Source organism: Barbus barbus, assembly GCF_936440315.1.
Source record: "Barbus barbus genome assembly, chromosome: 10".
NCBI classification, from domain to species: domain Eukaryota; kingdom Metazoa; phylum Chordata; class Actinopteri; order Cypriniformes; family Cyprinidae; genus Barbus; species Barbus barbus.
Window position 1 is genome coordinate 30,678,426 of NC_136738.1, and position 27,452 is coordinate 30,705,877.

At 34.4% G+C, this 27,452-nt stretch overlaps 1 pseudogene across 1 annotated transcript; it reads left to right on the top strand.

The window, feature by feature from the left end:
• Positions 1-247: 247 nt before the first annotated feature.
• On the top strand, positions 248-27,408 carry LOC306875661 (interferon-induced helicase C domain-containing protein 1-like; annotated as a pseudogene). Its single transcript has 15 exons — positions 248-689; positions 2,104-2,271; positions 3,550-3,735; positions 3,992-4,051; positions 11,236-11,432; positions 12,970-13,180; positions 16,958-17,175; positions 19,831-19,935; positions 20,873-20,996; positions 22,451-22,652; positions 23,661-23,917; positions 24,039-24,188; positions 25,348-25,773; positions 25,929-26,022; positions 27,208-27,408. The product of its transcript is annotated as an interferon-induced helicase C domain-containing protein 1-like (transcript).
• Positions 27,409-27,452: the final 44 nt, after the last annotated feature.

Genomic DNA, 27,452 nt, shown 5'->3' on the forward strand with positions numbered 1-27,452 from the left:
GTACATATTTTTATATGCAAAGCTGTCATTGTATCAATAAATAAATGCATTTCGATACATATATGTTTACCTTCATTTTTTGGCTCTGGGCTATATAATGTTATAGGCTATCTGACTGATTACGATTGAAAACCAAGACGAGAAACGAAACCGAGAGTAAGCAGGTCCTGGGAAACACTGGTAATATACAGGGATCGGTGAACTCTGACAGCACTTCTGCTGATCTTTACAGAGATCTCTTATCAACATGAGCTGCGATCAGGACGCAGAGACGCGTCACATTCTGGACTGTTTCAGAGACGGACTGAAGCGACTCGTTCAGGTCGAGCCGCTTCTGGATCTCTTGCACTTCCTCGAACCGGATCGAAAGGACAGGATTAAAGCCAAGCTTCGTGAGGAGGGGAACATAAGCGCCGCGGCACTCCTGATTGACGAGATTATTCAGTCGAAAAACTGCGAACAGGGATGGTCGAGAGAGCTGATCACCGCGCTGGAGACCGTCGGGTGCAAACACGCCGCAAAGTACGTGTTGAACAGCCCACCGGAGCCCACAGAGGAGACCGAGAACGACAGCTGCGTCCGGCTGATCGACCTCCTGCAGCTCACGCTGGTCAACATGAAGACCGCAGACGTGTGCGCGCACTGCCGCGCGCTGGGGCTCCTGACGCAGGAGGACCAGGAGAATGTCAGTAATCTTGCATCAGATCAGGGGGGTTGTTAGCTTTCCATTGATGTGTGGTTTGTTAGGATAGGACCATATCTGGCTGAGATACAACTATTTGAAAATCTAGAATCTGGGTGCAAAAAATAAATCAAAATATTGAGAAAATCTTAAAGTGCCGAAAGAGCTCAATGCGCTGCAAATAGAAAAAACACCTGCAAATTAAGAAAACAACTTCATAAATTTGACAACACATGCGCTGCAATGCACACAACACAACCAGACAAAGAAACGCGATGCATATAAAATGTGTTTGTGTTGTGAGCTGCTGTCAAACTGATGAAGATGTTTTCTTGATTTGCTGGTGCTTTTTCTATTTGCATGTGTTTTCTGAAGTTGGCTACTGTAAAATCGCCTTTAAATTTGTCCAAATGAACTTCTGAGCAATGCATATTACTAATCAAAAATTAAGTTTTTCAATAATATATAATAATATCGTCATGGAACATGATCTTTACTTAATAATTTTTGGTATAAAAGAAAAATCAATAATTTTGACCCATACAATGTAGGCTATTTTTGGCTTTTGCTACAAATATACATGTGCTGATTATGGCTGGTTCTGTGGTCCAGGGTCTCATTCATTCAATTATTTTGTTGTTAAAATATTTAAATATTCACTTAAAAAAATTGGGGGCACTTAGAGTAAATTATGTCACAGGGGCAAACAAAAAAGTTTGTTAATCCCTGCATTAGATAGATATATAGATGGATAGATAGATGGATGGATGGATGGATAGATAGATAGACATGTAAAAATCATCATCATCAGTAGAGGGCGCTATAAACCAAAAAGAAACAGATGTGTTATAAATTGCGGATTTGAGTTACTGATATATACTAGATAAAATATTAAACTCACAATTCAATAAAATGTTATTAGTAGTGATATACTTAATTGTGATATAACAACAACAATTATTATTTATATTAATATATATGTAATACTAGTATTAATCATATTAATAATGACTATTAATAATTGCATCTCATTTAATATACTACTAATATTAGTAATAATTAATATATTGTTATACATTGCATGTAATATACTATATTTATATATAATAATTTATTTATTTAATATTCATAAATTATTATACATTAATAACTCTTATAATTAAAGGTGACCTGTCTAAGCTTGAACAAAGAACATTTCTTAACATGGCCTTTTATATGAATATTAAAAAAAAAAAAAAAGATTAAATGAAAGTTAAGAATTCAAAAATGTCTGCATATCACGAATGACCCATATTGAGATTAACTAACTGGCCTGTGTGCCTCTTTGTGTCTCAAGTGTCTGTCAGTATTGTTCTATTGGTTCTTCCCTCTTGTCACTCATATTAAACGCATGAACTATTTGTTCATTATGACTCCGGCAGATTACGAAACTCACAGAGATCAGGGGAACATAGGTGGCGCTCGGCTGCTACTCAAAAGACTGGTGAAAAACGAAGCTGGCTGGTTTTCCAAATTCCTTCAGGCTCTGGAGGACACGGAGCACCACGAGCTGGTGCGCGAGCTGCGGGGAGAGCCATGTAATGAGGACGGTGAGGCTCATATGCAGCACTAAAGCTTCCTGCACAAATCATCTCCAGCGACTGATAAAGAATTTCATCAAGCTGCCACAGGCTCTCTTATAAAAACAGAAAGGCAGCAGAGGTCAAACATCACTCCGTTGTTTGGACTGAATACCCCACTGTTAGTTTCTGTATAAACCTGAGAACAAGCCAGCTCTTACAAAAGATGATCATCTTGAGATTGATTCATCAGGATGCGTTTTAGATGTTCTTAAGAAACTTGATGTGCTTTTACTGGAGAACTAAGAATGGGAAATACACTTAATTTCAGTTCCTTTAAGTTTCTTGGTACGTTTGAGGAACAGCAAAGTAATTTGACCTACATTAAAATTCTTATGTATTCTGTGTAAATTCTTTAGCATTTACAAAAAAAAGAAACATTTAATCAAAATCAAAACTACACTACTGGAGCCTAGACTGGAGTAATGATGCTGAAAATTCAGCTCTGATCACAGGAATAAATTACATCTTAAATTATATTAAAATAGAAAACAGTTATTTTAAACTGTAATAATATTTCACAATATTACTCTTTTTACTGTAATTTTACTCAAATAAATGCAGCTTTGGTGAGCAGAAGATACTTCTTTCAAAAACATTAAAAATCTTACCAACCGCAAACAGTAGTGTATATTACTTTCTCATATACAGTTATTAATATCTAAAAAAAAGTGATTTTTGCAATTTAGTAAAGGCTCTTGATAACTATAACAATAATTGTATAATTTTTAAAATCATTCTAAATGCAAGTAAATGTAAAATAGTAGAATCCACAGCACAAAAATAATGATAACAACATACAAAATATCATTGGAATAATTTTTACAAAAATAAAATATTCCATCTGATGAACACTAAAAACACTGACAGCCAATCAGAATCCACTCTAATTTAATGAGCTTGAGCATTTAAAGGGACAGATGACAAAACTGCACAATAAACAGAACGTTTTTGTGAATGTTCTTGGTTTGAACAGGCCTCGAGTTTTAGAGCGTATCAAACTGAAAAAACAAACAAACATGAATTTAGATGAATTAAGTGTTGCATTCATGAATCAGACTGCACTGGTCATGCTCTTTGTTGCTGCCCATTTCTTGATTTCCAGAAACAGATTATGCACGGGTCATCATTCTTTTGAGACATGCAGTTATATGGTTTGATTTCGACCATAGTTGCTGGACAGATATTCAGTGCATTAAGGAAAGTTACTGTGGATTTAACTCTATTGATTACCTGTGTGTGTTTCAGAGGCCATGACAGTCGAGACTGTTGAGGAGGGTGAACAGTCATGCTCGGCTGCTGCGATGAAGACTAACATGTATGGCTGTATGCCGTATCTCCCTCCCGTTCTCTCAGCGAACAGCTCGCTTCTGTCAGAGGATCTGGACAGCAGTGTGGACAGCAGCGGTCTGGGTACATGTGATGACAATGAGGGTGAATATCTGAAGCTTGCTCTTTCACAAGTCATAGTACACTTAGACAAATGGACAATCCTGCCCTAAACATGATCAAATACTATTCTTTGTATTATTGGACTGATTGATCTAGCTGGAAAAAACATCAAAGCCTGGACAAACACGTGCAATGCAGTGCAAAATGTGCAATGCAAATACAATGCGATGCAAATACAGTGTTTTAAATCTTCTGTGGCTCAAACCAAACTAACAACAGCACACATATTCACTTACAGAGGTCGACATGTACAAAGAAGGTGAGGAAGAAGATCTCACAGAGGATACTGATCCGTCAGGTACAGCCACTTGACTTCCATGCAGCTGCAAATCATTCAGGAGTCACTGGTCCTCATTGTTTGTTGCTGTCCCAATAATTAGAGTACTGTAAAAGATGCATAAAAGCATTAGTTGAATTACACATTTTCTGTAGCATTGTTTCTAGTCATTCTCAGCTCTGAACTAATTCATCCAATCTCTAAAACATATTTTTAAAAATAGGAGGGTTGCCTGCCATTCACTCAGATTTGCCTTTTAAATTCAATTTCTGAGTATCAATTAAACAAAATGCCTATTACAGACATTTGCAATTAATAACAATACATTTTACATTCAATTTAGAATAAGTATTAAATACTGAAAAAGTAACAAATACAGTAAAATAAATAAAAGTAAACTGAATGAATAAAACGTTTAATAAAAAATGTGTTTAAAGTAAAGGTTAAATAAATACAAGTTACATACATGCATATAATAGACCAACATGAAGCAGTTTTTCATGAGTTGGGTCTGTATGACCTATAGCTCATTCAATTCAAATTCACACTAATGAATTACAACCAGGGGCCAGTTGCATAAACTTAGCCACCATGATAAGACTGTGTCTTAAGAACTAGTTTGACCAACTAGCAGTTGCCAAGGGGTAATCAGTCTTACTTTTCCAATACAAATAAGACCAACCTACCTTTTCATAACTGAATTAAAAAAGTTATGACCAGTCTTGAAGAAAAAAAATTAGGTGACTAACTTTTTAAGACTAGTCTAAACAGTTCTTGCAACCAGCCCCAGTCCCTATATTATGAAGTTTGCTTAACACATTAACCAATAATGAGGAACATCTGGAAAAGCCATGCAAATGCACTAGTCAAAAAGTGAAACAATTCGTAACTGAATTAAGTAACACATAACCCTATTTAACAGCATTATGAATATTAACCCTGATTTAATAGTGGTCAAGTCCTTTAATTGTGCCTTCAATAATTTATTGTCCAGTTCATTGTTTGAAAGGAAATAAAACACTTTCTTTAAACCAATTTGGCATTTTAGCATAACTGTTCATTCTTTTGTACAATGCATCTAATGACCCATAATCCAGCCTTTGCTTGAGAAATGTTCCTGCAAGCAATTAACTGTTGGGAAATTATATTCAGTGTTATTATTATATAACATATGGAAAAGAATGGCTTAGTTGTCTTCAGAGGTCAGATTCTCTGTGGTTTTGTTAGAGCTCCACATGTGATACTTTCCGCTCGACCGCAAAAAGTTTGCCTGTCCCCTCTCCTCACTAAAGTGCTAAATCATTGACACATCCAGGGAATATTTCCACTCGGATTTCAGCAAAGACGCCTTTTCCAGATCAAGCCCTGCTGCTAGCATGAGGCTTTGTCTGAGTGCACATTGAAGTGATCAAGAACGGGTCGTCATGGTCTGCAGGAGAGAGAGGACGTGTGCTTGAAATGAGGAAAGATGCATTTGTGAATTTCTGTAAAACAAACATTGTTCACATAATGCATAATGCTCTCTAGAGACAAGAGGAAAATAAAATATAGCTAAATAAAACATGCATTTAAATCATGACATTGTTAGCATACTAACTGCAAATATATTATAAGCATTCAATATATAAATGAGCCAAAGTATTGCCTCAATATATATGGCAAAGACACTGCAGCATGCATTTATTAGTCGATCATTACTATACATTTCACACTACAAGTTTCCATTTCAAAATGAAATACAAACAAAATTAAATAAAACATGCATTAAAATCATGATATTGCTAACATAACCATTAAATATATCATAAATATTCAGTATATCACTGAGCCCTAGTATTGCCCCAAATATACATTGCAGAGACAAATGGCAAGAGTGAAGTAACATGTTAAAAAAAAAAAAGTTTGCACAGATTCATTACTACACATTTCAAATTAAACTATCCATTTTAAATTAAAATAAAACATGCATTCAAATAATGATACTGCTGGCATAATCGTTGCAAAAAATTATAAATATTCAATATCACTGAACCCTTGTATTGCCTAAAAATGAATGCATGGACTCATCACTTACTAATTCCTCTACATTTCAAATTATATTAAATTAAATTAGAATAATTTAAAATTACACATATATTTGCAGAATAAATCAAAATAAAATAAATCAAAATAAAAAAATATAAAATGCAATAAAGCATGCATTAAAATAAATATGTAATAATTATTACATAAATATAATTACTATGTATGTATGTAATAATATTACACATTTCAAATTAAATTAAAATCAAATCAAATAAAACATGCTTTTGCTGTTAAATTACAAAACTCATGCACAGATTCATTCACTCGCTGACCACTTCAGCTGCTATTTCCAGGACATTCTCAGCTGAGTAATTCCCGGATGCACGTGACTGTCGACCACATTTTAATTATTTGTTTAGTGCATTCTATCCTTCAGCCAAAAATGCTGTTAATATAACCATCAGCTATTGCACTTGTTCATAAACAGCTCATCCAGATCGATGACTTATCTAGGAATGTCATATTGTCAGACAATTATAAACAGTCTGAGTTTCCTGTTAGCACATAAAATAAGAGTCGCACCAACTGACGTCCATTCAGAAAACCACCGTGGCAGGTTTACGAGACCAGCCAAATTTACATGCACTTTGTTAAAAACCAAATGGTTAAGTGCATTAGACTGCAAATGGATGATAGAGAAGTGAATCTCCTCGATGACCCTCAGGCACATTAGTCTCGAGAACATGTTCCATATGCTGACAATAAAAAAGGGTGGAGATCCACCAGTCCACTGCATTACTTCATGAAGACACAATCAGGGAGGACACGACCCATAGGAAAGAAAAATCACAATGGAGATTTCATTCATATTTTCTCCTTTCTACTAGACAAAGAGTAATTGGCTGTAAGTGTCCTCACCCTCAGGCCATCCAAGGTATAGATGAGTTTGTTTCTTCATGGGAACAGATTTGGAGAAAATATAACATTCCATCACTTGCTCACCAATGGATCCTCTGCAGTGAATGGGTGCCGTCAGAATGAGAGTCCAAACAGCTGGTAAAAACATAATAATATTCCACCACTCCACTCCATCAATTAATGTATTGAGAAGCCAAAAGAAACAAATCCATCATCATTTTTAACTTCAAACCATTGCATGTGGCCATAATACGAGTACAAAATCCATAATAAATCCTCTGTTGTCCTCTCACATAAAAATCACACCAAATCCACCGACATATTTGGCTTGTAAAGGGTGCTTGATCTGTGCATATTTCTCTCCTGATTCACATGAGACAACTTCACTGGAGAAAGCAATATTATGGATTGTAGACTCATATTTCAAATACAACAATTTGAAGTTAAAACGCCTTAATGATGGATTTGTTTCTTACAAATACACAGCTTTTGGCTTCACAAGATGCTAATTGACACCGTCGCAAAAACCTGTCCTCCTTAGTTACTGTTGTTATGTCCGACAAACAATGCCGCTCTCACACTACACATCATGTTCTCATGCAGTGAAAAATACATTGCGAAGCAAAGAGGAAACTGACAACACGCCGACAGACAAGACAGAGAAGGTCTCAGCTTTAAAATTTTGTAATTTTAATAAACAATTCAAACAATAAATACCGTTTTGTGGCCCTTTAATGTGTCGCAAAAGATCACTGTATGGCCTCAGTTCAAGCAGCGTACGTAAACCGATCGTCTTTTCATATTTACTTAAAGCACGAAATAAGCATGAATAAACAACTGTGGAAAGACGTCAATACACACAAATTTTCAAGTTTAATTCCACCAAAGTTAATCTGCTCTCCTGTCTGATTTGTTTGTTGGGCAAGATGGAGGATTCGGCACTGTGATTGGTCAGATCACCTGTCAATCATGCTCTTTGCGAACGGTCAACTGTTGGACTGGAGTGGTGTGGATTGCTTGTGGATTATTGTGATGTTTTTATCAGCTGTTTGGACTCTCATTCTGACGGCACCCATTCACTGCAGAGGATCCATTGGTGAGCAAGTGATGGAATGTTACATTTCTCCAAATCTGTTCCCATGAAGAAACAAACTCATCTATACCTTGGATGGCCAGAGGGTGAGTACATTTTCAGCAAATTTCCATTTTGGGGTGAACTATTCCTTTAATATGAGCAAACATTGGAAATTCTTCCAAGCTGCTATCAACATTTATTTTATAGCTCTAAACACTTACTATATGTCAACAACCATCATATTTGTGCCTGTTTTTATTTCTCCTAAGGAATTTTAGGAGAAACATCAGAGACAGAAGTTGACACTTGCATAACATAGCTGAGAAATCCATTAAGTGTCTTCAGTTGTAAAAGACCTTTCGCTCTGGGGAAGCTGATTTGTTCCTTCCTCGTTTCCTTCGTGTGTAATGAATTCCTTAAACTAAAGTCAGTTTCGTAAATCAAACAGCCAAGGTTGGAAAGGGTCGGCGCTGCCTGCGAGCTTGACTTACTATTGACTGATAACTTCAGTATAAGTCTCGATTTAATGCATTCCTTTGTGAAAGATGACCTTTTCCGACCTCTTTGATTAAAACGGCACTTTCCAAGAGCATGCATTTGATTTAACCTTCTCAAATCATATAAATGAGAGTGCCTTTAGAGGAAAAAAGGACACAGAGTTCAGTGGATGTTCAGAATTATCAAATGGCTTGCCTTTTTCCAATGATTCACAATGGCATGTGAAATGTAACTGTTAATTCGTAGTGTTAAAAGTTCAAGCATGATGTTTAAGACCGTATGTGATGGCTAAATCTCTTCAGTTATGACGCCAATTTGTAGGCAAATGGATTCCCTAGGGATTTTTTTTTTCAGTTCTACAAGTAAAATAAGGTCTGTGATGAAAGTTACTTGAAGACGTTTATTTAAGATCATACCAAGTTACTTTACCACAAGGGTTTGAGTTTTGAGATTTTTGTTGCATCATTTAATGCCAATTAAACACATATACCCCCTGAAATACTGTAATGAATACTGTAAAAATTAAAGGCAACACACATACCACCATGGTATATACTTTATAATTTCATACAATATAAAAACATATAAAAAAAAAAAAAGAGTGCTTAAATTATTAAAATAGACTATTTTATTGAAAATTTAATTAATATTATTTCTAATTCTGTTGGCACATAGCACTATGGTATATTAAATATTTACCATTTAAATATAAAATTGCATAATATATTTATATATTTTTGTTTAATTACGATTAAAATAAGTCATACTGCACAAATAATAACATTATTTTATTTAAATAATAATTAAATTAATATTTCTAAATGTCTTTCCTTTGATTTTAGGCCTTTATTGGAGTTTTTAAATGAGAAGTAAAACAAGGTCTGCGACTTGACATTACTTGAAGATATTTGTATAAGATCAGACACCAAGTATCTTCAAGTAATGTTTACCACAGACATCATTTTACTTATAAATCCAAAACTGGCATTATAAAAGTTCATAAAATAATCCAGAAAACCAAAGAAACTGAAAGTTTAAATTCACTCCTGGATTTTTGGATTATAATCAGAACAGCTATATTATTTGTATAGGTGTGCATTAAAAAAAATTATGTTATTAGTAGCTAAAGTTGTGGCAACTGTATTTGGGCATTGGGATTGTTGTAGTTCTTGTATGTACATATGCAAAGCACAAAATTTACAACATGCCATGCAGTTTCTTCAGTAATATTAAACAGAGACTCTGTTTTACTCATAAATTGAAGAAGAAAAAAAAAAACATTCAAAATTATCTTCTGGGTTTTAAATCGAAAAACTGAACAACTCTATGAGCCTCATTCACTATTGAAGTTTAAAGCTCTGAAATTGGATTGATGATGCTTACAGACTAAACAAATGTTTAATATTGGCAGAGAACATTAAGTTTCCAGATGAAGCCACGTGAATGAAAACACACAGACCTGCTTCAGTGGCTCATCTGTACTCTGCCAAAAGCTCAGTCTCAGCTCGTGTTTCTAGGGTAATTGTTCTCCCAGACCGAAGCAAAATGGGCTCTTTTAGTAACCCTAGTTTGAGTTTTGCCTTTCTGTAATTGAAACCATGTACAGATGTGTAGATCCTTGTGTTTGGATAATGTTGAATTTCCACTTTAATTCATTAGATCTGTCTAAAGAGAGCTAGAGGCTATGAAATAATGTTTACATAGAGAATCTCACAAAAAAAAAAAATCAAAAAAATATTCAGGTCACATTTCAAAAAAATGGGGGGGAGGGGTGTTGTTTTTAGTCATTTCTGATTTTTCTCAAAGCTTTAAACAACATACTTCATACAATATTTCACAAACTAATTACTGTATTTTTAAATATTACTGTAAAATAATCAAAAATATTTTATATTATATATTTGCACTGTGATGATACAATTAAGCATATTTACAATTAATTACAGTAATGCATCAATGTTTTAATTTTGAGTTTTAATGAGGATTATTTTCAAAACTGATTTTCATTAGATTCTTAATACTGTAATGCTTTAATAATGTAATACTTTTACATTTACTAAAATGTAGGCATAACTGACAGACTAAACACATATTTAATATTGGCAGAGCGCAATCTTTCCACATCAAGGAAACACAATTTAAGTATACTTCACAATTTAAATGCAAAATACTGTAAAATAAATAAATAATAATAAAATATTTTTTTCCGCATTTTTATAAAATCAAATATTTGTGTTTATTTCAGTAGAGATTCTTATTAGATTCGTAATAGCAGTAATAAAGACCATGGTGTATATACACACTTTTAATAAAATATTTGAATAATATATAATTCTCACATTACAGCAAAAAGTAAGATTGAACTAAAAATGTACTTCATGTCGTTATATAAAAAAAGTTGTTGTTTTTTTCTTTTTCTTTTGAGGGTAAATATTGCCTATACACATACTCAGGTTTTGTGAGACTCATAGCAAGCTTACAGACAGTCTGCAGAGCTTTAGAGTGGGTGATTTCAATAACAGCAATGTTATTCTAACTAGCAGGGGACAAAGAAAGCACAGCTGTAATTGCAATAGCTGAAGCACCGAGACACATGACCTCCTCTGCACTGGTGCTGCAGGCAAACACAACTGTCTAATTACAGGATCACCTCTCTCTCTCTCTCTCTCTCTCTCTCTTTCTCTCTCAGAGGAGCGCAAGAGGGATATTGTACTGCGTGACTATCAGATGGAGGTGGCGAGTCCAGCTCTGGAGGAAAAGAACATCATTATCTGCCTCCCTACAGGAAGTGGGAAAACCAGAGTTGCAGTGTATATCACTGAGAAACATTTGGAGAGGATGAAGCAGATGGGACAAACGGGGAAAGTTGTTGTTTTGGTCAACAAGGTGCTGCACAGCCATCCATTTACTACAAATATGACAAATTCACCTGTATCATATAATAGTGTCAATATTAAAACAACAGTAAAACATTGTTAGTAACAAAAAATTTAACATTTTAACTCATTTAAAATATGAATTTAAATATTTTTATTTATTTATGCTGTTAACCCCCAAAAATGTCTCATCAAATACTTCTAGGATCAAATGATCTCGGTATCAATCAATCATTTGTTTGTTTGTTTGTTCAAACAAATATTTATACTTATCTCATTTATTTTATTAAAACTCATTAAAACATTTATCATCAAATTCTTGCAAGACCAAATGACACTGGTATCAATAAATTCTTTATTTAAATATTTGTATTTATTTCAATTAATATTTATACGTAAATATTTAATTTATTTTATTAAAACAAACACTTCTCTTCAAATTCTTACAAAGCCAAATAATCTTATCTGTTATTTATTTATTTACTTGATTTATTATTTAAATGTATTTATTTAAATTGTCAAATATTTTATTTATTAAAATAAATATTTATATTGATTTTACTAATTTTATTTAATTAAAACTCACATTACTCATCAAATTCTTACAAGGCAAAATAATCTTTGCATTCTATAAATTATCTAATAAATTCTCTAATAATTATAAAGTATTTATTTTAATATGTAATTTCTTAAAATAAATATTGATTTTATTTTATTTTATTTCAAATCAATAATTACTCATTAAATTCTTCTAATCTATAAATAATTTATTTAAATATTTTTATTTATTAAATTAAATATTTATATTTATTTTATTTTATTTTAATAAAACTCAAAACGAATTTTTACAATGTCAAACTATCTTGATATCTATAATTTTTTTAAATGTATTTATCTTCATTCATTAAAATAAATATTTATATTGATTTTATTTATTTTATTTTATTTTATTTTTCATATTCTTACAAGGCCAAACAACCTTGCATTATAAATTATTTATTTATTAAAATATCTTTATTTATTTAGATTTATTTCTCAATAATTCTTCGAAGAACAAATGATTTTGGTATTAATAATAATTTTACAGCTCTAAGCTCTCGCTGCATGTCAACAATTGTCTCATTTGTGTTTTTTTATAGAATTTTAAGAGAAACATCAAAGACAAGTCTTCTGAGCTATTAACGTGCAACTTTTGAGCAATAACATTGTTTACTTCCCAAGGCTGATTGGATCAACAGGCACAGAGCTGGAGTTTTTCAGGCCTCTTAAAGAGAAAAACAGAAACTAGATCATTTTGAGTGTTTGCTGTAGCAGCAGAGGGACTTTCTATCCTGCTGAATCATGTCTTAAATTGCTCAAGTTCATAAAGCGTATTAAAAGGACCATATCAGCAAAAGTGTGGTGCAAACCTCTCAGCTCTTCAGTCGGTGCAGATTTCCTCAGAACGACCATTTAATGTGATATCACAAAAAAATGTGTCATGCAATGCCTTAGCGACCAACCAGAAAACCCTAGCAACTTATTAATGCTATATGATATCTTTCCAGGTTCCCCTGGTCGAGCAGCACTACAAGGCCGAGTTTGGGCGGTTTCTGAAGCACCAGTACTCAGTGGAGCGGGTCAGCGGAGCCTCGCAGCTCAAAATCTCCTTCCCACAAATCATCGAGCAAAACGACATCATCATCTGCACAGCACAGATTCTGGAAAACTCTCTGGCCAAAGCCAAGAACGGCGACGAGGACGGGATCAAATTATCACGTAGGTCACATTTTCCTTCTCTCCTAACATCATTTCAACACTCTCAGAGAGTCAGAGTCCAGTCAAATGGGTTCGGCTTCTGTTAGACGTTGAATGGAGACCAGAGCTCCTCCTCTGAGGTTTCATGTGACAGTGTTTTTCCCCATCAGTCTTTGCTGGCAGATTCGGCTCTCCTGTGAGTCTCTCTGGCAGCGTCCGCCGCAAGGTGGGATCCCTCCTCTGTGGCATATGCTGTTTGTTGAGTTTTTTTTCCCCTTCGTTTTACTCTTAAACGCTTTATTATAATTTTTTTCATCCACATGTCTGGCTGATCAAATTCAGTGGAGATTTGCTGTCATTTTCAGAGTCTGAGCTCCATTTCATCTCCCACTCCAGCCCTGAGGGGCCAAACAGGCAGCACCTTTAAAGTCTGATTTGTAAAACGTGGCCCCATCACCCACCGCGTCTCTGTCAGTGTGTGAAATGCAGACTAGCTTTTTTTTCCCCCCCAGAGACCCCTGGGAGCACCGGAAGGTGGCACAAAAACAGCTGTAAACTGAGCCGGTGAGAGTGGACTGGAGGTTTACAGCACCCGCCTTTGTCGATTAGAAACACATGCTAGAAAAAAATAATGCTATTTGTATATAAGGACTATGAACGATGTGTTATAACAGCGACTAATAATACAAATACAGATAATTGCAATTATGAAAGGAAAGTAATAATTCTACCATCATTGACTCTGCATAAACTTGTACGAGTTTCTTCTGCAGAAAAAAAAGATGATCTGAAGAACTTCCAAACAAGATTGAGTAAAAAACATTTAAAAGCATTGATTAAAATATCAAAAAACTGGTTTGGAACTGGAATAAGTAAATTATACATTTTTTATCAGAATTAAAATTTTTGAATTTTAATCATTTTGACATTAAGTAAACTCTCACTGTATGGCAAGACACTACAGGTGATAACAGATCTCACTATACTTTCCATATGATTAATCACAGTAGATTAAGACATCTGTGACCCTGGAGCACAAAACCAGTCTTAAGTCGCTGGGGTATATTTGTAGCAATAGCCAAAAATACATTGTATGGCTCAAAATTATTGATTTTAATTTTATGCCAAAAATCATTTGGACATTAAGTAAAGATCATGTTCTATGAAGATATTTTGTAAATTTCCTACTGTAAATATATCAAAACTTAATTTTTGATTAGTAAAAAGCATTGCTCAGAACTTAATTTGGACAACTTTAAAGGAGATCTCAGTATTTTGATTATTTTTGCTCCCTCAGATTCCAGATTTTCAAATAGTTGTATCTCGGCTAAATATTATCCTATCCTAACACACCATACATCAATGGAAAGATTATTTATTCAGCTTTCGGATGATGTATAAATCTCAGTTTTGAAAAATTTACCCTTATTTGGTTATTTGGTTTTGTGGTCCAGGGTCACAATTCATTTCTATTACAAGTTTTCTGAAATGTTATGTTTAAATATGCAAATAAGACTTTAGCCAATTAAATATGCACTTATTTGCATACATTTTCAGAACAGAAATCTGAATATTGGATAAACATATTAGAATATTAGATATTTTGGATCTCTTGTTTTATCACTCCATAATACCACAAACAAAATGCTGTATAAAAATCAGGCAAATGATATAGGAACAAACCCTTCTGTACATACCTTAGAGATAGGAATAAAACTGTAAAGTTTGGTGTATGTAAGTGCTGCTGAAATGGAGAGAAAAACTTATTTTGTGAAATCATCCTTAAATATATATATATATATATATATATATATATATATATATATATATATATATATATATTATAATGGAGTCTGAAAGAAGACAAGCTATGCATGCAAAATATGTCCTGCCTTAAGAATCCCTTTATTCACATTAAACTCAGATTTCACACAATAAAATCTAAAATTAAGTCAAATTGAATTAAAACTTAGAAATATTGCACTACAAGTACATTAATCATTTTAAATTATTAAGAATATTTTAAATGTCGTATAAATTGGTACAGTACTATAAAATATACAACCCGAATTCCGGAAATGTTGGGATGTTTTTTAAATTTGGATAAAATGAAAACTAAAAGATTCTCAAATCACAAGGGCCAATATTTTATTCACAACAGAACATAGATAACATCAATATTTAAACAGAAATGTTATGCACAAAATGAGCTCGAGAATGAGAATGATTTCAAATTTGATGCCTGCTACAAAATAGGTCTCAAAATAGTTGTGATGGGGGCATGTTTACCATGGTGTAGCTTCTCCTCTTCTTTTCAAAACAGTTTGAAGATGTCTGGTCATCGAGGAGTTTCTGGAGTTTTTGTGTTGGAATTTGGTCCCATTCTCACCTGATATAGGTTTCCAGCTGCTGAAGAGTTCGTGGTTGTCTTTGACGTATTTTTCGTTTAATGATGCACCAAATGTTGTCTATAGGTGAAAGATCTGGTCTGCAGACAGGCCAATTCAGCACCCGGACTCTACTACTACGAAGCCATGCTGTTGTAATAGCTGCAGTATGTGGTTTTGCATTGTCCTGGTGAAATACACGTCATCTGGAGGGAAGCATATGTTGCTCTAAAACCTTTATAAACCTTTCAACATTCATAGTGCCCTCTAAAACATGCAAGCTGCCCATACCGTATGCACATATGCACTCCCATACCATCAGAGATGCTGGCTTTTGAACTGAACGCTGATACCATGCTGGAAGGTCTCCCTCCTCTTTAGCCCGGAGGACACAGTGTCCAGAGGGTGATTTCCAACAAGAATGTCAGATTTGGACTCGTCTGACCATAGAACCCTTTTCCATTTTGAAACAGCCCATTTTAAATGAGCCTTGGCCCACAGGACACGAAGGCGCTTCTGGACCATGTTCACATATGGCTTCCTTTTGGCATGAAAGAGCTTTAGTTGACATCTGCAGATGGCACGGCGGATTGTGTTTACTGACAGTGGTTTCTGGAAGTTTCCTGGGCCGATTTAATAATGTCAATGACAGAATCATGCCGATGAGTGATGCAGTGTCGAAGACCACGGGCATCCAACAAAGGTCTTCGGCCTTGTCCCTTAAGCACAGAGATTTCTCCAGTTTCTCTGAATCTTTTGATGATGTTATGCACTGTAGATGATGAGATTTGCAAAGCCTTTGCAATTTGACGTTCAGGAACGTTGTTTTTAAAGTATTCCACAATTTTTTTATGCACTCTTTCACAGATTGGAGAGCCTCTGCCCATCTTCTGAGAGACTCTGCCTCTCTAAGACATCCCTTTTATAGCTAATCATGTTAATTTGGACCTGATGTCAGTTAACTTAATTAGTTGCTAGATGTTCTCCCAGCTGAATCTTTTCAAAATTTTAAATGAGCTCATTTAGTGGTAAAATTTCTCAGTTTAAACATTTGTTATGTTCTCTATGTTCAATTTTGAATAAAGCATTGGCTCATGTGATTTGAAAGTCTTTTAGTTTTAATTTTATTCAGATTTAAAAAACATCCCAACATTTCCGAAATTCGGGTTGTAATATATACTGGTCAATAGTTTTTCTATTTTTACTTTATTGTCTGTTCTCTTTATTATTAGTGTTATTTTATTACCTTAAATTATATGTATGTCTGCATTATGTCTGGACTTTTTTACTGCACTGGAAGCTCCTGTCGCCAAGACGAATTCCTTGTGTGTGCAAACACACTTGGTAATAAAAATCTTTCTGATTCTGAACTCTGATTTTCATTTCATTTATTTAATTCCTATACTTGCAGAGTTCACTCTGATGGTTATTGACGAATGCCACCACACGAAGAAGGGCGGTGTGTATAACCACATCATGATTCGCTACCTAAAACAAAAACATCAGAACCAGCTACTGAAGAAGCAGGAGAAAAGTCCAGTTCCGCTCCCTCAGATTCTGGGTCTGACGGCCTCACCTGGTGTGGGAGGAGCGATGAGCCAGCAGAGAGCAGAGGAACACATTCTCCAGGTAACAATGGCACTCGCTTCCATTAATGCTTCTTCAGCTTCTGCATTGTTCTGCATATCTACAATGAGACAGCAAAGATGTTATCTGAGTTGTGATATTGCAGGCAACGCATCTTTCTATTGCACAAAAGAAAGAAAATAAAGGCAGGGTAGGGTAGAGCCAACACTAAGTTAAGTGGTCTAAATGTATTTGTATAGTTTGTGGAAGGCTTAGGACCATAAAATGTTCATCCAATCAAAATGTTTGGTCTGAACATTACGATAGGCTGTCCTACCTGCCTGTAAAAATGCACCCTGCACCCTGTTTGCGCAGACATGATGCGTCATAAGCGAGAGCAAAAGGCGTTATTATTGTAATATTATGCACTTTGTATTGTTTTCTCACCGGTGAATGAGACATGAGGTAATCTGACAGCACTGCATTCAACCCTCTACTCATCGTATTGCAGTCTCTGGTTTGCCTGAGCGCGTCTGTGTGTTTTGGAAGCGCGACTTTGCAGAGTGATTACGCAGGGAGGGTAGAGATCTTGCTTTCAAAGCTTACTTGCTATTGCTATCTTTTCCGAAATCACCTACCCTACTTTTAATATCCTATCCTACTTTTATTCAGCAAGGATGCATTAAGTTAGTCAAAAGTGACTGTAAAGACATTTATAATATTACAAAAGATTTCGGATTTAAAAAAAAAAAATGCTATGAACTTTCTATTCATCCTGGGAAAAAAATTTATCACAATTTCCACAAAATTATGAAGCAGCACAACTGTTTTCAACATTGATAATCAGAAATGTTTCTTGAGCAGCAAATCAGCATATTAGAATGATTTCTGAAGGATCACGTGACACTGAAGACTGGAGTAATGATGCTGAAAATACAGCTTTGATCACAGGAATAAATTACATTTTATAATATATTCAAATAGAAAACAGTTATTTTAATGGTATTTTACAATATTACTGTTTTTTTCTGTATTTTTTATCAAATAAATGCAGCCTTTGTGAGCATTAGAAACTTCTTTGAAAAAATAAAGTCTCATTTATTAACATTAGTTAATTTCACTGCTGGTTATACTCTGTATAATTGTGTATGTGACAAATAAAAAAATCTTGAATCTCTTGAATCTTGAATTAGTTCATGCATTAACTAACATGAACTAACAATTAACAATATATTTTGACAGCATTTATTAAACTTTTCTTGATGTTAATTAATAAAATGTTCATGGTAGTTCACAGTGCATTAACTAATGTACTAGTAAATGTTATGATATTAGCATTACGATTAATAAATGTTGTACAAGTATTGTTATAGTTAATTTGTGTCTTAAAAGTACTATAAGAACATAAAAGGCTGTTATACACTACACAAATTTTGCTCAGATTTTTGCGCTAATTTACAGTCTGGAGAGGTTGGTGCTAGTTGACGAAAGTCACAGGCAGCCTGCAGATTTGAGTTGACAGATTTAATAGAAAATTGCATAGTACGTGATGATCACAGACTCTTCAGACTCTGATTCTATCCAGTCAGAGGATATCAAACTTTTTTTTTTCAGTCGGTTTTAGAACACGTATTGTTTTCAATTGTCACTTGTCTTTTAGCAACAAGACACATTTATTCTGTGAGTTTGATGTGATGGGAATGACTTTAAAGTCTGGTAGTGTATGATGGCCAGTTTTTCTTCTGTGACTATTACAAGGTCAGTAAGCGTATGATGACTGTTCAGATTTTAAAAGTCATGCAGTGCATTCCAGCCTTTAGTTCTTGAATGGATTTGTTAGGGTACTGGAATCATTAAGCGGAAGTAAATTGTTAAAGTCGGCATGCCTACCAGCAATATGCATTTTACATGTAATGAGAACCAGGTTGAGCAAATCCATATGTTAGCGAATACACATACACACACTCTATAATACACAAATTCTACATTCTGCTTTACTTCAATTTTTTTCCTCCTCCTCTCAAATCAAAAAACCAAATCTTCCCTAAGTGTTTTTCTGTAATCTGAATTTTCCACACACACACACACACCCTTCTCTCCCACATCTCTTACTGTTTTCTCCACCGCAAAGCTGTTTCCAACGTTCCGCGCTGCCCCTGTGCTGGAGGCAGCCATAAAACTCTGCATGCCTTGCATGCCTCTCCAGTCAGGACCCTGCATCACATTATTACTCTGCTGGCCTGTTTTACCATGAATCTTTAGAACAACAGCAGCAAAGCGCCAAGAGAAACTCTTTAGCGTTGGTTTCTCAGTACTAGAAATCAAGGTTAAGAAATGGAAATTGGTTTCTTTTAAAAACACATGCTTTTTCAAGACAGTTGTCAGTTCTTAAATACATATGCATTTTTCCAACAAAGTGGAACAACAAACATGCAAACAACAAACCCAGCCAATGTAGTCTGATTCACAATCAAATGACTCCTACAAAGTGGATATTTTACTAAATGAGTCAAAAGGAGTGATAAGTTAAGAATCAAATGATAATATATTGTCAAAACTAACGTTCTGCTATTTGTAAATGCTATTCAATCATTCAAGGTCAGTTTATGTCCACTGATGTGTGATGCTATTGATCGCTTCACAGTTTATCTGTTAGCAAACTCTAAACCGGAGCTGTGAGTTCAACAGTATGTGTCTCATTATTTTGATTCAATACAGATCTGTGCGAACTTGGACGCCTTCACAATAAAAACTAAGACTTTCGAAGAAGAGGAGGCCAAAACACCATTCAAAAGGATTGCAAGAGCAGAAGAGAGGAAGGAGGTAATTCCACTTAATGCGTGTCATCGAATAAACTTCATGAAGTGAGTCATTTCTGCACCACTAGTTTGGGATGGGAGTAAGAATAAAAAGAAAATTCTTCTTAACTGCTTACTTTTTTCTTACTTAAAGGAATAGTTCACCCAAAAATGAAACTTTTGTCACTCTCATGTTGTTCCAAACCTGTATGAGTTTCTTTCTTATGCTGAACATAAAAGAAGATATTTTGAAGAATGCTGGTAATCAAATATCCCCATTGAATTTCATAGTATTTCTTTCACTACTATTGAAGTCAATGGGGACCAACAACTGTTTGGTTCTTCAAAATATTTTCTTTTGTGTTTAACATAAGAAAGAAAACTGAAAGATAATTTTGGGGTCAACTATTGGATTTGCACTTAAGAACATTCTTACAAACAAACTTCTTGAAGTTTATCTTAAAAACTTGTCTGAAAACAGTCATGACGTTCTTTTTTGGTGCCACTAGTAGCGCAAAAATGACACACTTTATATGTAATAATTGTTTAGGTATTTCTAGAAAAATCAGTGTAAACAATAACAATAACTTAAAGACTTTTGCACAATGAGTCCAAAATCGTTTTTTTTTTTGTATTCGTCATTCTTTCCTATCAAAATGCTTGTTACAGATGCGAAAATGCAGGAAATCGAACCTGATCCCATTTTTTTTATGACAGACGAAAGTTTCTGAGGCAGTGTGTAAACGTGATTGACACAACGTGACATTTATTTATTTTTGAACGTGTAAAAATTTCAGATGAAAATTTCGGACTCAGTGTGCAAAGACCTTTAAACTTCTTGTCTGTCAACAATAAAGTGGGAAAGCATGCACACTGTACTGTTCCAATGCTAGTATATTCATTTTAGATGTGGATTATTTGAAAAAGTGACAAAAACTTGCTGTGTCTATGGCATGTTAAAGGACCCGTTTGGAGACGTGATCAAGAAGATAATGGATGAAATCCACGAGCATGCAGACTTGAAGCCCCTCTGTGAGCCCGGCACACAAAACTACGAACAGTGGGTCGTACAGAAAGAGCAGAACGGTGAGTTTACAGCCTTTTACAAAGATGTTCAGATATATGGAGGTTTACTGGGTCATTAAAAACCTGGAAATATCAGGAAAACATCATAGAAATGATTACAGTTTTAAAGGCGTCATATAAAATTCCATAAATTCAAATTCCTGGTGGCAGCACAAAAACACACAGTCTGAAACCTTCATTTATGAGCTGTAACGTTAAACAGCCAAACCAGACAATTTTTCTAGTTTTCTCTGCTTTATAGATTTAAATAACTAGATACTGTGCTTTGTATAAGTATTCACACTGATTTTGATGTTGTCTTACACACTTATTTGTGCATGAAGTTTAACTGTATAAATGTATTTCTTCCAAATATCCAGTAACCACGAACAAAATGCTGGTGCTTGGTGAGGATCTTTGCAAAGCTCTTACTAAAATGTGGTTTCTCTTTGTGTGTCCTCTGCCTCCTGCCTGAAACCACGATTTAACCACCATATTGTGGAAGTCGTGAAAATATATTTCATATACAGTCATGCACTCATGCAAAATGTGTCACAATAAGCTGCAGTAATAACAGTCTCCTTCCTGTTTTTAAAGGAAGAGACTGCTATTTCATTGTGAATTCCAACAAAGTCTCTCAACTTCCAGTAGTCATACAAAAAGATAGAGAAGAAAAAACATCCTCAAAGACTAGTTATAATAACTAGTATTCTACTACAGAGCTCAAAACCTTTGTATCACTGATATACATTATCGTTTTTGTTAATATTTTTAATTAGATACTATTTTTTATATTTTCTGTTTTTATTTTAACTTTAAAGTTTTAGTAATTTTGTTGTGTTTTGTCTTTTTATTTATCTTTATCTTTTTTTATTTATATATGTATATTTATTTATTAAAATGGTATTTATTTGGTTTTAGGTTTAGTTTTAGTTAAGTACTTCAAATTAAGTTAAGTGGAAATTAAAAATGCTACCATGACAGCTACGTTAAATTTTTTTATATTGAATTTTATGTCAGTTAATTTTCTTTTTTTTTGCAAGTAATATATTTTATTGTTTTAGTTGTATTTTCCACCATAGATATTTGTAAGAAATATTTACCCAAACCAATCAGCTCTGAGACGAATCCCAACATTAAAGCATTTAACACAAAAATACATAATTGAAAAATGGAGGAAAAACAAGCGAACAAGACAAGTGTTAACTACTCATCTCATGCTGTACTGCAAATGATGCAACTTAAACATGATTGCTTAAAAATAATGTTGAAATTGCATAACTTCAGAGTTCATGGTAAGCCTATTTTAAATGTGAAATTATTGATATTTTTTTCTCTGTGGAGAAAAAGAATGGGATTTTTACTTGTGAAAGTGGACTATAAATTAAAGGACCTTAATGGGTTCATCATGTGGCCTAACAAGATTTATATAGTTGAACTCCTTATAAATATTGACTGTCTGTGTTGTTCACCAGCTGCTAAGGAGGAGAATCAGAAGAAGCGCGTGTGCGCCGAACATCTCCGCCAATACAACGAGGCTCTTCATCAGAGCAACACCATACGCATGTCAGACGCCTTCCTCTTCCTCGACAAATATCACAACGAAGAGCTCAAGACCAAATCCAGCCCCTGTTACAATCACAGACACTGAGCGATTCCTCTTCACTTTGTTCAAAGGTATCATAAAAACAGACACACAGAGTCGATGCTCTCTGGAATATAGTGGAAATAGTCTTTTATGTGGCTCCAGCGATTACATAAGCTGTTAATAAAATAAAAAAGCATGGAGCCAAACGGAAGATTTATCATCATGTACTCATTCATCCTCATGTTGTTCCAATCCTGTATTATTTTCTTTATTCCGTGAGATGCAACAGATGTCTAAGCACTTTTGATTAAAGTGGATGATGCTTTTTTACCGTAAAGAAAACAAGCATGGAAACAACATAAGAGTGAGCAAATGATGCATTATTGATATTGTTAAACTGTTATTTTAGTATATCCTATTATAGTTTTTGTTCTTTTGAAATTAAAGTTTTAGTTTTATATTTTCTGTTTCTTTAATATTTTTGGTAATTTTGTTGTGTCTTTGTAATTTATGTTTTAGTTTATTATTTTTTTATGCCTGTATAGTGTTTTTTTATATATATTAAGTTTTAGTTTTTAGTTTATTCCGTTCTAGCACTTTAGTATTATTTTAGTACTTAAACTAAACAAAAATGAAAAGTTACTGAAAATACAAAATAAGTTTGTATAAATAAATAAATGTTTTTCTTATTTACCAATAACAACCCTTTTGTTATCTAAAACTGTTAAAAACTGTAATTCTGTAATTGAAATAAAGCTGAAATAAAATAAATATTAGATGAAAATCCTAAACTTAAAAAGCATGAAAAAATAGGAATGTTGCGTTGGCAACTAACTCAAATGAAATAAGTTTAAGCTAAAATAAAATAAAATGACTAAAAAAATTAAAACTCAATAAAAATTACAAAAGCACTTCATAAAATTACTTAAAGTTAAAATAAACTTAAAATTGAAAAAAAACGAAAAGCTATTCAAAATAATACTAAAACAACACTGTTTTGGATGAACTATTCCTTTAAAATGTGTCCAGAAATGCTAAACATCTTGTTGAGTAATGCTGATTTACTGTTTGTATCTGTTTCTCTTAATACTCAACAGACAATAAAGCAAAGCTGCAGAAGTTGATGGGAAAGCCACAGTATGAAAACAACAATCTGGCTCATCTGAAAACCAACATCCTGAAGGAATTCAGCACCAGAGAGAGAGCGAGAGGCATCATATTCACCCGGACCCGCCTCAGCGCCATCGCTCTCTGCCAGTGGATTCAGGAAAACCCCAAGTTTGATGAAGTGGGAGTCAGTGCCAGTTATCTGATCGGCGGAGGAGATCAGAGCTTGGTGAAACCGATGACCGCTGTAAGTCACTCTCAAACTCAGGAACTAATGTGTCCGTTTCTGCATTGATTCAAATAATTGTTCCAGGTTGCATTAGTGGCATAATTTCCATTTTAATAAAATACTGTCCTGCCATTTCCAGGCAGAGCAGAAGGACGTGCTGAACAAGTTTCGTGACGGCCAGATCAATCTGCTAATAGCCACCACCATAGCAGAAGAGGGTTTGGACATCGCCGAATGTAATTTCGTCATATGCTATTGCCTTGTGACCAATGAGATCGCCATGATTCAGGTGTGACTTTAGATTATTCCTCAAGATGCTACACTTTTATGCTGCAGCATTTAAATGTGTAACAGAAGCCAAACTAAAAGTTTTCAACATTCAATTTAAGCAGTCTACAGCTAACATCCGCATTCATCGTTTCCAGAACAAGTAATAGGCAACTTCCAATGCCAATTTTTAAATAGCCATTATCAATTGAAAAACTCAATGTAGTAATGTCCTGTATAGTTACCCAACAGATATACAGTCATGAGGCCAGATACAATTGTTTACGCACAATAGTATAGTATTGTACTATAGTACAATATAATACATAATGTATGAAATGTTATGTCATGAATGGCAAAGTATATGCATATTTGTTAATACCGTTTGACTCATATGAGATTTTTTTTAATGGCTAATGCAAATACAGATGTGGCCGATATATTGCTCTTGTTTATATAGGTGTAATACAATTTATCTATAGCAAATCATGCATTTAATTTAATAATTTTATGATGCTCATTCATTATTTTACCCAACATTTTAAAAAAAATACACAAGTTAGGTTTTTTTTTTAATTAGTCTCTTTTGCTTGCCAATGCTGCATATATTTCATTAAAAATACAGTAAAAACAGTAATATTGTGAAATATTATTTCATTTTCAAATAGCGATTTTCTATGTTGATTTATTTTCAAATGTAATTTATTTCTGTGATTAAAGCTGAATGTTCAGCATCATTACTCCAGTCTTCAGTGTAACATGATCCTTCAGAAATTATTCTAATATGCTGATTTGCTGCTCAATAAAATATTACCAATGATGATAACAGTCGTGCTGCTTCATATGTTTGTGGAATCTGAACGGAAACTGTGGAAACAAATTTTCCAGAATCATTTGTAACTATAAAGGTCTTTACTGTCACTTTTGATCAATTTTGCATCCTTGCTTAAGAAAAGTATTATTTTCTTTAAAAAGAAAAATCCCAGTGACCCCAAACAAACAATTTCAAAATGGCCAAATATTGGGAGATTCAGCCTGGTGTCTAATATATCAGTCTCTCTCTACTTACTTGACAAATGAAGCCATCAGAGACTTGTTGTTGAGGGTATTCTCATGCTGAAGTATCTGTTGTGATCAACATGAATGAAGAGGTAAGAAGTGCCGTTTTTCCCTCTCCGCAGGCCCGTGGTCGAGGAAGAGCAGAGGACAGTAGTTACACACTGGTGGCGGAGGCAGGATCTGGGGTGGCAGAGAGAGAGAGTGTTAACGAATACCGGGAGAAAATGATGAGCAAAGCCATCGCCAAAGTGTGCAAGATGAATCGAGCCGACTACGAGAAGAAAGTGAGAATCTACTTCAAAAAACACACTCCGATATACCTCATGTACTCTTAAAAGACACATTATTTGGTTTTGTGCAGTGTTTCAGATGCAGGCCATAATGGAGGAGAAGGTGAAGATAAAGAAGAAACAGCAGAAGGGAATGATGAAGGAACCACCATCTAAAATCAGCCTGAGCTGCAGGCAGTGCATTGTGTTTGTGTGCTCTGGAGAAGACATTGAGAAGATCGAGAACATGCACCATGTCAATGTCACTCCGCAATTTAGGTAAAAACCCACAGTCACAAATACTTTTTTTGTTTTGCCTTCACAGAAAATCCAGAAATATGCACACTGATGATACACATGATGTTTATCGTGCATGATGATGGTGGTGAAGACAGTAATAAATCAGTCAAAATAAATGTTGTTGATGTCTGCAGTAAGCAGTTTAGAGTCAGAGAGAATGCATCACTACAGGAGCGACTCCTGGATTATGAGACCAATGGAGTCATTGCGTGCAAAAACTGCGGACAGGTGCGTGCTGACTTCAGCTCTTCCCGTCAAATAAACACTGTTTGCATTGCTGCTGAGCATAACAGTGGTTTGGCAAAATTCAGTTCGACTCGCTCTGCATTATAAAACCACAATCATGCAAAAAACACTTAGCTTACAGGAATAATTCACCCAAAAATAAACTTTTGCAGCAAATATACAATACACACTCCCAGGCCATCCAAGATGTAGATGAGTTTGGTTCTTCATCAGATTTGGAGAAATGTAGCATTACATCACTTGCTCACCAATGGCAGTGAATGGGTGCCGTCAGAATGAGTGTCATGAAATGAGAGTCAGAAAACAGCTGATAAAAACATCACAATAATCCACACCACTTCAGTCCTTCAATTAATGTGTTGTGAAGCAAAAAGCTGCATGATTGTAAGAAACAAATCCATCATTAAGGTATTTTTAACTTAAAACTGTTGCTGTCCTTTATCCATATTTCTTTCTCCCGTGAAAAAGTTGTCTCATCTGAATCAGGACGGAAACATGCACTGATCAAGTAACGTTTACAAGCAAAAACAGTCCAAAAAAACATACCTAAACAACTATGTTGGTGGATTTTGATGTGAGAGAATAACAGGGGATGGATTTTTTTCACTGGAGGAAGAGTTATTATAGATTATGGACTCCTATTTTGTCCTGAAGTAACAGTTTAAAGTAAAAAATGCTTTAATGACAGATTTGTTTTTTACAAACACACAGCTTTTCACTTCACAAGATAACTGATGGACTGGAGTGGTGTGGATTAGGCTACTTGTGGATTATTGTGATGTTTTTATCAGATGTTTGGACTCTCTCAAGTGATGGAATGCTAAATTACCATTAAATTAAAATTATACATTATGAAATTATCTATGCATGATTATTCATTTATTATAAATAGAATTTCAGTATTTTTTAGATATTTAATGATAAACAATATTTCTTCATACAAGAAGTAAAATTGAGTTAAATAAAGATGTGTTAAAGGCGTGTTTTGCAAAGTCGTACAGTAAAGTTTCATGATACCATGCAATTTTATACAGATAACACAATAAATATATATAAAAATATATAGTAAAACTTTTTGTAAATCACCAAGCCTGTACATCATACAGTATGTATTTCCTTTAATATGCATTCATTTTAAATCTTACTTTTTGTCTCATTCCTGAGCAGCAATGTGGCTCATTGATGCTGTATAAAAGCATCGAGTGTCCCTGCCTCAATATCAAGAACTTTGTGGTCACGTATGGCTCCAAGAAGAAGACATTCAGCAAATGGAGCGAGTTGCCCATAAAGTTCCCTGCGTTTGATTACACTCTACATGCCGATCTCCTCGTAGAAGACTCAGGGGAAGAAGACATGGAAACTGACTAAAAATAATGAGCAGAAGATAATCAATCTCATCTCTGACACAATCA